This window comes from Micropterus dolomieu, linkage group LG06 (genome assembly GCF_021292245.1).
Source record: "Micropterus dolomieu isolate WLL.071019.BEF.003 ecotype Adirondacks linkage group LG06, ASM2129224v1, whole genome shotgun sequence".
In the NCBI taxonomy this organism is placed as follows: domain Eukaryota; kingdom Metazoa; phylum Chordata; class Actinopteri; order Centrarchiformes; family Centrarchidae; genus Micropterus; species Micropterus dolomieu.
In genome coordinates, this window is record NC_060155.1 from 15140024 (window position 1) to 15153555 (window position 13532).

General features: G+C 38.2%; 1 long non-coding RNA gene across 2 annotated transcripts; it reads right to left on the bottom strand.

Annotated features, from left to right (window-relative positions):
* Positions 1-1784: 1784 nt before the first annotated feature.
* LOC123971837 lies at positions 1785-11557 on the bottom strand. Of its 2 annotated transcripts, none has more exons than XR_006825309.1 (6): positions 11329-11557; positions 10631-10756; positions 4482-4608; positions 4159-4287; positions 3837-3919; positions 1785-3650 (listed from the first exon to the last, which is right to left on the bottom strand). It is a non-coding gene; the product is annotated as an uncharacterized LOC123971837 (long non-coding RNA). The 2 variants fall into 2 exon arrangements; XR_006825310.1 differs by having other exon boundaries at positions 1785-3681.
* Between the last annotated feature and the right edge of the window lie 1975 nt (positions 11558-13532).

The following is a 13532-nucleotide window of genomic DNA, read 5'->3' on the forward strand; positions in this document are numbered from 1 at the left end:
CTGTACTATTTCAGTGCACTTATGAATGAAATGGGTATGGTTATTTAATGTCATCCATTTTGAAAAACAAAAGCAAGGGTTGGTTTTGATCACTTAGGCATCAAAAGTTGTATTCATGAAAAGAGATAACTACAGCGACTAACCTGTTTTCTAAATTTATTTAGAAGGGATAGCAGTTTCTGACACATTAAAATGGCTGGGGAAGTGGAAATTAATGTGTTTGGCACATGGAAAACACTTCTTACTTAACTAACACCTCAGGTAGATGCTGTAGGCTAGAGTGTAAAACAGATAGTTTAGAGTCTCCCTGCAATTAAAACTAATGCTCCAGCTACAGTATTTATATTCAGTATTTTAAATGGTCTGTTTAATTTGAGACAAAAACACTTGCCGACAGTTTATTACACTTTTCCTGCTTCAGCAACCCTCACAGCCAATCACGGGTCGCAAGGGATTCAGTCCATCAATCTTTCCACTTGCTATCTTAGACAGAATAGAAGGATAACCCTCAATCTGACTGCTCTGACCATTCGGTTGAATCTACAGGTGAACTATTGCTTCTTTGTATATAAAGACAAATCAAGTTTTTTACTTAAAAAAAATGTTTAGATGACGGAAAAGTCTATTACATCTTAGATGCCCATATTTCTTGCTCGACTGTGAACGTGGTATCCCTTAATAGTACTTGCGCCTTATCTGTGAACACACTCCCTCCCACATGCAGGTTGTCTGTACAAACTCATGGAATTTTCTGTAACCAAACGTGACACGTGCCACAGATGGAGTTGTCAGTTGTCAGTAGCTACAGTCTCGCCATTGCCCACCACAGAGCTCCTGTGCTAAATGACTCACTGAATGATTCAGGTAGTTTTCAAAGCATTAGAACTGATACTCTAATAATGCAACAGCCGAGTTCAGAGGTTGATTCATTTGTCAAATGACAAACCAGACTAGGTAAATAATGGAACGAACTAAATGTAGAACAAGGTGTTCTCCTCTACAGAAATTAAGCATGGAAATATTTAAGATGTAATTTAAGATATCCATTTCATGATAATATTGAATTGGATGAATATCTTCCTTTGGAGTGTGCACGTGCAAACCACATACTGGCCTAATCCCAATGTCCACTCAAAGCTCTAAACCCTTGGAATTTTTCTGTGAGCTAAGTGAAAATGTCAGAAAGTTGAATGAACTTAAAATTGTTCATGAGGAATGAGCTGTAGGTTTCTTCCTCGTGCCCACGTGACATGCTACATTTCATTCCAACCAAGCCACTGCTATGAAGATATATTTTTTTATTTATTCATTCTCAAACAGGTGAGTTTTGAGATTGAAATATTGTTCAGTCCAGCAAGACAGCCAGTGAGCAACGGGTCAACCAGTACAGGTCTGTGCTGAGACAGTGATAGTGAAGCTGAGATAGAGAAAACCTGTGACACATTAGTGACATCAGCCACAGTTTACAACAATACACTAACAGCCTGGTAAAGCCAGACTTTGTACTGCAACCATGATGATTGTGGGCATATACTGCCCTCTGCAGGCACTCAACAGGCCAGACTAATGGAGCAAACTAGACAAATGAATTTAAGAACTACTTTGTAAAATACACATGACTAATGTGAAGAGGCTGTGACTGAGGTATGAGAGTCTAAACATATGTGCATCCTACTTGTTTTGGGGGCTACACATGCTTTCTCATCACTCCTTACTGCATTGGCTCCAATGACAGAATATGGAAAGAAAATGACTTTTTCCAACTGTGGTCGTGCAAACAAAAAACTTTATTTACAGCAATATCCTGCACTGTACCTGACGTTTGGTGCAGAAGCCCATTTGAGAGCCAAACAGGCCAGGTTCACAACAGCATTTAACAACAGCAAGAAAATTATCACAACAGCTATGGTGTTTAATTTACTGTCAGAAAGCACCCCATAGTGGAAGGAATGGAGAACACTGGTTTGGTTTACACTACAATCAAAACACCACTCTTAGAAGAATGGCTGTATAATAGACCAGAGGTTCTAAACACTAGGCTGTAGGAGATTTGCCAAAATTACCACCTAGTAATTGTTTGTTGTTATTAATTTAGTTTTTTGTATTTTTGTGCTGCTCCATGTTTGAATTGATAATTCAAATATGTAATCATTCTAGCAATAACAGTGAGCAGGCTTTGGCACACACATTCATTTAGTGTTACAGAAAACAATGTATACAAACAATATAGCTCCCTAGACTACATTAGCAGCTTCAGGACCCTGGATGTCCCTGGACCCCATTATGAACCACCCTGATAAACACTTTAACTGGTTCAAATTACAGCTATACTATATACGTCAACGAATTAAAAATAAAAGAAATACAAAATTTAACAAACCTTGTTATCAAGTTAATATGCTGATGTTAAGTAGCATGGTAGTGAAATTAAGCATTCACTTAACAGGACAGTAGAGTGCTCTTCATTTGACAAATATTTAGCCAGTCCAAAGCAGAGCGGTGATGGGAATTGTGGCTCCGTCCCTTTTTTAAGAGCCGTTCATCATTCTTTTATCCTTTTTCTTTTTTGTGAGGCAAGGGTTACTAGGTTTATCTGCAAAATAGTAACTAGTATAATGATAAGATTTGGATCTGATTCAAACTTACACAACCCACCAATATAATTTAAGTTGGCATTTGTGGACTAGTTTAGCAGCCCTAAATTATCCATATTGCCAGACCTAATGTCAGTGAGCTGCAGTGTAAAAATTACACAAGGTGATGCCATATCCCTTTGCCTTGTCAGTGAATTTACTACTTTAAATATGTCCTCAGTATGAAATGTGTGTAAATAATAAATAAATTCTGCCTTGAATTGAATGCAATTCATGAAAAACTATTATACACACACACACAATATTACATTACTATTACAGACTATTCGAAAATGTTTCAACTCAGTCCAGCTGATGAGACGTACGCATACAGAGGGATAGTAATCAAGTGGAGCCACTATCGTGCTGCGAGTCACAGACAGTGTTAACGTTACTAGTACACTGTTAATGTAAATAAGAGTCAGGGCAGGCAATGAAATTTGGGCACAATGATAAAAAGAACAGCTCTCACCAAGTCTGACTCGTTTCCCTTCGTTCGTAACAAAGAATCGTTGAAAAGAATCAGATCGTTCACGAATGTAACATCATTAAAGCAGAGCACACGATGATGCACACACTGTTTTGCACTGCAGAGCAGTAGGTGAAGGATCAGTAGATTCAAATCTGACAGTTATCCATTTAGATGGTCAGCTGCTCATTTATTCACCTCCATTCAAGCTCTACCCTTACTGTTAGTTTCACCTCAGGGCAGTACTATATTTTTCCCCCACCAACAACACATTTACAAAAAAACAAATGAGCACTGTGGATGATATGATTAGGGCAAGATTGTTCCAACTTTGTCCACTTCATATGCCTGATTACTGAAACGGACGCCTCCTGTTAAGTTTACACATTAGTAGCAGGAAGCAAAATGGACACGACAAATAAAGACAAACAATTAGGGTGTAAATGGCTATAATGTTCTTCTGTTGTTTACCATCAATTTAATGTTGTTTTACTGTCCATTACCGCTCATCATTCTTCTTTAGCCATCAATAAAGGGGTTATTGGTACCTGTCGACGCACAATGGTAAAAAAAATATCCCTTTGGAAGGTGGGTAAAGGGTAAATTCACAGGGCAACAATTTAACCAGGTTGCTAATCTAACAAATGAGCAATATGAACAGGAAGGGGTTCAGGGTAAGGGCAAGGGACAGATGAAAACTGTAATCACTCCTTGTATGTGGTGTACTATCCTACCTGTACAAGCAACCAGGAGATAAGCACTGACACCCAAGGGTTCCCACCCCCAGATGTATTCCTCACCAGAGTCAGGACACCACCTGTAGAGATTTAAAACATCATAAGCAAAGCCAATCTGTCAGTTATTGCTCATGGTCCTTAACCAGATAAACAACTGAGTCATCTTGTACTCGTCCTTAAGCCAAACACACAAGGATTTTCTTTTGAGAAAGTCAACACTGCAAGCCATCTGTTGTCAAACGATGCTTTCCAATTTAACATGCCTGTACTAGGAAAACGAGACATGATGAAATTAATTAAACAAGTGTCAATTTCTCACATTTGAGATGGAGGCCTCTTCCAACAGATGGCTGATTATTAAAATGTTCACTCAGCTTTATGGAAGACGACCAGCTGGAGTTGGATGCTTTCATATACTCTGGATCAACCGTTTAGCCCTGATCATAACCTAAACAAGCAAGCAAGATTAGTAATTAAATCCTTCCCGCTACAAAAATGGTCAGAGGTCACATCAGCTAAAATCCCACTCTGCCAACAAACAAACAATAATTTGGTGCTCTTCAGTATGTCATTCTTAATGTTAGTGACAGACAAAATAAATTGCAAACATTGGGCAGCAGGACACATGTTCAAGAATCTCACCAAACAGGTCGTCTTTGGACAGAGCATACAGGATCCTGGAGGCTCTTGTCAGGTCAGTAATGGTGAATGACTAAATCCCAATTGTCACCAGGGGTGGCCATTGATATCTCCCAAGAAACTGTAACCTCTTTGGAGGAGGTGGTTAAGGATAACAGATAAGACTCCACATATGAAATGAGTCTTTAGCAGAACTGTGTTAGTAAAACCACATTTTTTGACATGTACAAACAAAACAAATACAAGAGTACAATCTCAAAGATATTCTCTCTCTGAAAAAGAAAACAAAAGCTAAATTGCTTAAATACAACAACTTCTTTTGAAAAAAAGATTAAAGATTAAAGTGACCACAGTGTTATAGCCAACACTTTTTAGCAACTATGGCACCTATGGAAACTTTTGTTTAAATATATATTCTAGCTTGTTTCAGCTAGTCTGATTGCGGCTGTAAGAAGATTGTATGAGAACACTGTGGCAAAAACTCATCATGGCACCAGTACTGTAGTCTACTGTATAATTGGCTGGAAGGAGTGACGGGAGGTTTGATCATTCACACATACCTGGGATAATTTCTACAGACAACAGGTATTTCCAGGTCAGTAATTCATCATGCATTATATCGTCTGCTTAAATAATTAAAGTCCAGAGTTAACAAATCAGACCTAATATTACAAAGGCAGTTTTTATCATACAGGTCCGACATTGTTCAAATATGTTGATAATTAAAACCTATAAAATGCCCGACCATCACATTTGAAAACTTTCAAGTAAGGTTTCAGACTCTTAAGCAATAGATAGCCCAAATAAATACAATATCAAAGTATAAAATAGATAAAAGCAAAAGAATAACTATAATCAGTAAAAAGCAAAGTCATAAAAGTAGGTCTTGAGCTGTTTCTTAAAACTATCAAGAGAGGTTGCTTCTTTTATTTGTAATTAGGGGTAGGAATCACCAGAGGCCCCACGATACGATATTATCACGATATTTATGTTACGATTCGATTTTATTGCGATTTTAAATATATTAAGATATATTGCAATTTATTACCTTTTTCCAACTTCCAATTAGGTCCCTAAAGTCAAACTTTGTCAACATCTATTTATCTAAAAAGATACATTTCTCTGTTTGTTCATATCACTTTTTCAGACCTCTATTTGGTCCTGTTAAGTTTTCTAGTGGACTAAAAAAGCAATAGATTTTATTATTCTAGTACCAAAAAGTTAAAACTCCCATCTGCAATTTATATAATAAAATATCAATACTTGGCGTCTGTGTATCGATACAGAATTGCCATAGCAAATATCATGATACTATGCTGTATCGATTTTTTCCCCCACCCCTATTTGTAATGGGAGTTTGTTCCAAGCCATGGTGCATAATAACAGAAAGCTGCTTCACCAAACGTTTTACTGTTCATTTCTGGGAAATTAAGACGACCAGCCTCAGAGGACCTGAGAGAGCGAGTTGGAACATTCGATAAAAGGTCAGATAGATAAGAAGGTGCTAAACCATGAAGTGCTTTAAAAACAAGTAAAAGAACTTTAAAATCAATTCTAAATGCTACAGGAAGCCAGTGGAGAGAAGCTAAAACTGGAGTGATGTGTTCACTTATTCCGGTTGTACTTAAAACTCTTGCTGCCACATTTTGAATTAGTTGTGGCCTATTCATATATATTTTTGGGATATACCAGTAAAAATTGCATAACAATAATCCAACCGTGAAAAAACAAAAGCATGTAACAACTTTTAGCATCTTCCCAGGCAAGGTGAGGTCTAACTCTGGCACTGTTTCTTAAATGAAAAAATGCGACCTTTGTAACACTGTAAAAATGTGATTTAAAATCCAACTCAGAGTCAATAAGGACACTCAGATTTTTCCTACACAGCCAGGTATTTCAATCCATTAGAAATAATTTGTCTCTGTGTTTAGAGCCAACCACAAGAATTTCTGAAAATTTTGACTCATCCAATGTGTAATGGAAGACAGACATTCCACTAAGGGGTCGAGAGCTTTGGGGTTGTCTGGTGCAACAGATAAATATAGCAGTTGTTGAAATGATATTGTTGTGAGCCAGGTTCAGGTGTGAAGAAGTTTCGGAGACTTAACATAGCATGGTTTATTGAGCCCGGCTGAGGAGATACAGTGCCAGCACACAACATGTGAACACGTCAAATGCCAACACCAGATTGGAAGGATAACATCTTGTGGTCCCTTTTATGTTTCTGTCTTCCCCCTAGTGCCTGTAGGTTTCTCTATTAGGTCACCTTTCACCTAGAACAACTATTTATCTGATGTTTATACTCCAATGCTTTGTTATATTGGAATCTCTCACTATCCATGAGTTGTACTCTAATCTGTGGAGCCAGTGAGTTCTTGTAGGACTTAACCTTGTAAGATTCCCAGAGAACACTGATATCTGCTAGCCTGACGTCTGAGCTACTGTCTCTAACTAATCAGTCAATTGTTGTCTTCCTGACGAGGACAAGTATGTGTGAGAAATACCTAAAGCTATAATGTCAAGAACTTATGGGGTCAGCTAAATTACTCTAAGCTAGACCTGTCTTACTTTTCCCTGTTACATCAATTAAGACACCTAAGACATATTCTCAACAGCGGTATGTAGTCTGCATAAAAGTGTAAATTCACTCCATGATCACTGATCATTTTTCCAAGTGGTAACATGTACAAACAAAACAGTAAAGGACCAAGAATGGAACCTTGTGGAATACCTGAGAGGATATCGAGGTTATCTGAGATATGGTCAGCAAGACCGACAAAATAACTTCTGCCAGTCAGATAGGTATGGAACCATGACAGGGCAGTGCCAGAGATACCAACCCAGTTCTCAAGACAATCTAAAAGAATTTTGTGGTCCACTGTATCAAAGGCAGCTGTCAGATCAAGGAGTACAAGAATGGAAACATTTTTACAATAAGAGCTCACCCTGAGGTCACTGACAACCTTCACAAGTGCTGTTTCTGTGCTATTTCCCTTTCTGAAACGAGACTGAAATGTATTGTGTTATCTTATTCTCATGTAAAAACATATTTAATTGTTTATACACTACCTTCTCCAGAATCGTACCCAAAAATGGCAGATTTGAGATAGGCCTGTAGTTGCTCAGCACTGAGGGGTCAAGGTCATGCTTCTTCAGTAAGGGCCTCACCTAAGGCTTTAAAGGTTTTAAATGAATCGGGAAAAATACCAGAATCTAGAGAGCAATTTACAATGTCTAATACATCGTCAATTAAATAATCTAAGACCTCTTTAAAAAATGTGGTAGGGACTGTATCTAAGGAGCAGCTAGATGATTTCATCTGCATGATGGTTTTATGGAGCTCTGCTCCACTGATTCTGCAAAAGAAACTAAATTTACCCCGAGAGGTGTTGAGGGTTTGACTACTTGGGTTAATAGTATTATTAATAATTCCAGTTTGGATGTTAATTATCTTATTTTTTTTTAAATGATGCAAACATATCACATTTTAATTTATTATCATGACTTTAATGAAGATAATACAGGTAGCTTTGGCATATATGTTGGCTCCCACCTGTAATGACAAGCCAACATTAAATTTAGGAACTACTGACATTACATATATATTTATTTATATCTATATATTTAGCCCCTAGCACATCCAAGTCCAATTTCTCCTCAATTTGGCCCAGGACAAGGTATCTACCAGCCATAGATTTACTAGTGGATATTCACTGTTCTCAGTAGGTAACTTTACAGTGGATACAAGTTATGATGATCTCCTGACCTTCATTTAGCACCAGCATCAAGCCAGAATTTCTACACAAGCTTTCCTCTTTTGGCACCATGCAGCAAAAAAGGCAACTCTGCACTCCTGATCTATCTTTAGCTAACTGGCAGACTGCCATGAAAATTACTGAGTACAGTCAGAAGAGGATCAACTTTTTCATTCTAATTATGTATAGCCCTTTATGATTGCAGTATGAACACATTTTAATTTTTTTCACATTTGTAATGAATGTTTATTTCTAACAGCATAACACACTTTACATTGTGCAGTGTAATCAACAATAAGCCACTACATGCTGCCAGCAGGGGTTTAGACTTAAGAGTCCTTTTATTCTAAATGGTTGTGTATTTAGCAAAAAATGGTTCTCAGAAAATTAAATCTCCCCTCCAATTGTACAAACCAGAAAGGAGTTGACAGAATATCTTAAAGCTGGAGTGCAGGACTTTTACATTTAAATGAATGTCTGTTACATTGAAGCTCACACAATGCTGATTAAGCCTGTCACTACCAGGTAAATCTATCTGTATTATATATAAATGTGGTTTCTGTGGTGACATTCCCACGCTGGCGCAGGTTTGTCAGAGCTGAAGGGGGGGGGGTTACAGTTTTTGTTAATATACTTTGACAATGTTGTATTGTATACAGTCAAGCCAATTAAGCCACATGAGTTGGACGTCCATGACTCAACTCTCTCTACATGGCTCTGGAGCAACTGCAGCGAAGGGCAAATGGCTACGAGAACTAGGAGTATGGCAGAGCTGATGGCAGAAAAACCTCAGAAGCATCATGGAAAAGTCACTGATGCTCCAGATAAAAAAAAGAAACTCTGTGTTCAGAGGAAGAATTACAGTCAAAAAAAGAAAGCGGTCAACAGCAAGGAAAAAAATGGATAACTATTAGAGTAACTTTTCTTCGTTGGAGAGTGCTGAGAGAAAAAAAGGGATGGAGGACACAAATGTCATGTTACTGCTTTTGGACAGGCTCGTATTTGTAAAATATCTGGAGTAGGCTATGCCGTTAATACATTTACTCATCCACAATAATGGATAATCGTCTTGGAAGTGTGGAAATGTCTCTGTACCTATTTCTGATCAGGAGTCTAGGGCAAACTAACCCATAGGAATACGTCATGAGCATGCGTCAACCGTGTTTGTGTAATTACTCTCACTGCCAGAAGAGGAGAGTAAAGTTCCACACTGGGAGTTTGATTTTAAAATTAAAATAAAATGAAAACAACAAGTCTCACCAAGCAGACAATGAAACACAGGAAGAGCAGGACAGTGCCTTAAAGCAGAGACCACCAGTTTCCTAAAGGCAACACCCGATGGAGACCTGCAACAGCTACAGAACCCTCTGAGGGACAATAAACTGTGGTTAATTAGCAATAAACTCATACGCCTAGATGTCCTATCATATCGTAATGGACCTTAGCTTCTGGGACACCAAAGGCAGACTCGATAGCCTCAACCAGACCCAAAATCTAGAGAGCACCGTCGCACACATTAGCAAAGAGAAACATGATCCCAATACTGCCACCAAACTCTGGACCCAGGGCTCGGCTGATCATGTCTGTGGTTCCAAGGTGAGGAATATCTGATTCCAGATTCAAAAGTGTAAACCAACTAAGCCTGGGCACAGTATCTCACCAAGACGGATAAAGATCGACCACTGGGGACATGTGCCATCTGTGGATAAAGCAAATCATGGTGAGAAATTATGAGCAGGGTCATTTTTTGTCAATCCATTATTCAATCTTAATCCCAGACAGAAACCCAAATGAGACTTTTTTGAAGTGGGGCTGTATGAGGTAGGCTACTTGTCAATAATCAGTACCAGCACGGAAGCAAAGCAGTGTACTGTTGTGGACAGGGTCAGCAGCAAAATGCATTTTAGCCACCTAGAAAATCTGTATCAGTTTAAGTGTGTGCTATATTTAGAATATGTTCACCGCTTTACCTTACTGTCAGCCTGTTTCCCTTGGCACTATATTTTCTCAACCATAAACAACACTCCACAGCAAACACCGACAACTCTTGCAGTGATAATTTTTGACACTTCCTGAAAAGCACTGCTGTACCTAACCCATCACGTAAGATAGCACTAAACACCTACAAATAAAAAAACAACTTACTAAACAAACAGTAAAGAAACACAGTTTCCAGAAGAGAAGTTTCCTATCTGTCTTTCAGTCTCCATCTGCAAACATTCTGTATATTCTGGTTCATAAAGGTATGTTTCACACATAAAAGCATTTCGTCATTGCTGTTGTGCTCATTTCAACTTTTGCTTCTTCAGTCTCTAGGAACTGATCACCATCTACTGCAGGTAATAACACAAACTATCCCTTTCTACAGCACAAGTCTCTCTCAGCAGTAAAGGATACAGTAGGCACCTCCAGGATCTAACGCCCCATTGGTGGAGATGGCACACACAGTCATTGTGATGATAAAGTAGGCCACCAGGAACATGGCAATGGACTGGTACAGCCTTGCTTGACCCACTATATATCCTGCAAGTGGTAGGAGGACATTTTATTTATAATGTAGCCTAATGTTTACCTCAGGCCTGTAGCATTACTTTTGTTAGCAAATTCACATTCAAGAATATGTTTTTACTGATTACATAATGGACACAACTGATGGGAAAATGGGATAAGGTCAAACAATCAGCTGATTAATGGATTAGTTTTCTGTTGAAAAACTGCTGTCAACAAGTTTGAAAAATAGCTTCATTAATTTTTTTCATGAAAACTGTCAAAACAGTTTCTGCTTTTCTCTGTTTTACAATGACTGTAGACTAAATATCTCAAGCAGTGGAGATGATGAGGAGACTGATGAGCATTTTTTTTTATTTTTTTTACAATTTTTGAGACATTTAACATTTAATTGACGAGCCAAGTGATGATACAAACTTACTGACAGATAAGGAAAAATTATTATTAAATTTTATCACATCGACCTAATCGCTAACCTGGTGCAAACTGAACGGAAGGACTGGTTTGAGAGGACATATTTGTTTGTTTTTTAAGTTCCGTCTAGTCTTCTTTACAAGAAACGATTCTTTTTTCCCTCCCTTACTCACCAATTCCAACGACGTTGAACATGGACAGTAAAGTTGGTATGACCACGCCGAACACCACTCCGATATTCCCAGTTTCGGTAAGGAGTCTTTTCCGAGATGGTGGTTAAGTTAACGGTAGCAAAAGGTAAATGCAGCTGGATGGCGGTAACTGAGAAGGACAGGTTCAACCCAACCAGCGTTTGCCATAGCCGCCTTTCACCTCCAAACATTCACTTTCCCTACCGGTTTCTACGTCACCTTCTGCAGGCAAGCATGCTAATGGCGGTTTACTAATTTTCTGCTAATAAAGAGGAGAGAAAAAAAAATTGACGGTTTACTTGTGAAAAAATTACGTTGCTTCCTATAAATGTCTCATACAATCAGTTACAATATCTCCAGTTTTTTTTAATATGCATTGATAGCCTAACTAAAAATAAATTAGGTTATCTACCTACCTACCTACCTACCTACCTACCTAACCAAATAAATAAATTAGTAATTAAATGAATGACTGGATGAAATCAGATGAGTTTATTTCATATTATATTTCAAAGGTTTTGTATCCTAAACAGCTTTGTATCAATATAAAGCCTTGCCAAAATGTCCTCTTACTGTAAATGAAAAATCTGGGTATGTACATACAGAAATTCACAGACACCCAAGATGGAATTTTTTTTAAAAGTAATACATAGAAACATGCACACATCTACAGCAATAGCCTTTAAAAAAATGTAAACAGGGATTGGATCTAAATGTGCAATGAGAATAAACAAAATCTGCTCACCAAATTCATACTAGAAAGGTATATATCAACACTTTCCAGTCTCTGTTAGTCTTCAATAAGTGTCTTTGATAGGTATCTCTATGATTATTATCTAAATTCAGAAAATGTGACTGTATAGCCCTCTATGCATAATATTAATACATAAAATAAACAAAGAATAAAACAATTTTAGGGCTATGGGCTGTGAGTTTTCAGCCTCTTTGCAAGACCTTCCTATCACTTATTGAGGTACTAAACAAATCTGGCACCAAAACATGAATCCAGACAACAAGTTGACTTTTTGGTTCTGGCCAGGCAGTCAAGCTGGACAGCCTCTGATATTAAACAATCATTTGCATTTTAATAATTTTCCATCTAGTGGAGACTTGCACATAAGCTGCCTGTATGCTAAAGAAAATATACCTGCCTTTTGGCAGATTATAGGCTTGTACTGGTTCTAGGCCTGCAATCAAATTTAAAGCATCTCTATGTAGAATGATACACAAAACATCCTTCCTATCATACATTGATTTGTCCATGGTGCTCATCATTTGCAGAAACATTCCTGCCTTTCATTTTCCTCTACCTCTCCAAATGCAGTTCCTCTTAATGACCAGTAGAGAAGGGTGCATTTCTACTTTTTATGTCTACACATCTCACTACACAAAAGCAGACTTTTTACATATTTTGAGAAAGGCAGCAACGTGAGGAGAAAATCCAGATTGCTCCAGCTGCTTTGCTCTGGTGGATTTTTATTCTTCTTCTTTTGTTGACTTGGGGTTGAACTCATCCCCCCGTTGTGAAGAACATTGTTTTTGCGTCACTGGGAAATGCATCTGTCTTCCAGGTCGACCATAAACCACTCCAGTTTGCCTGAGATCAGTTGGTTGTAGTTTAGCAGGACTCTGCTCAGACTCTGGGTGCTTCGAGGAACACAGGTCAGTGCTGGACTCACCACTGGCCCCTGCTGTTCCAAACAGAAAACACAACAATGAAGATGGTTTTAGAAATGAATAAATGAAGGAACACGAACAAAAGTAAGAAAAGGTGGCTGGAAATTAAACCGAAAAAGAGGTTGACATAAGACCCAACACAGATTTAAAAATTGCGCTATACTGATAGAAACACTTATGTAAAACACAGATCACAGGACTTTCATCTTGCACTCTCTCACTAGGAAAGTATGCATTGTTATCTTCTTCTTGTCCTGAGGAAGGAAGGCTTGGGGTCACACGGCATAACATCATCACTCCCAGGTCGCAGTTATTCCAGAAAGCCAGAGATTTATCAGAAACCAGGATATTTCCACACCAGAGGAAACTGATAATGCCTCTGACTCAGATGTAAACCAGCGAGAGAGAAGCCCATCAACACGTTTTCACTCATTTTGTGTGAATGTTCATCAACACACTGATGAATTTTACTTGGCTCTGTTTGTTGGGATGTGTTTGTGTGTGAGCAA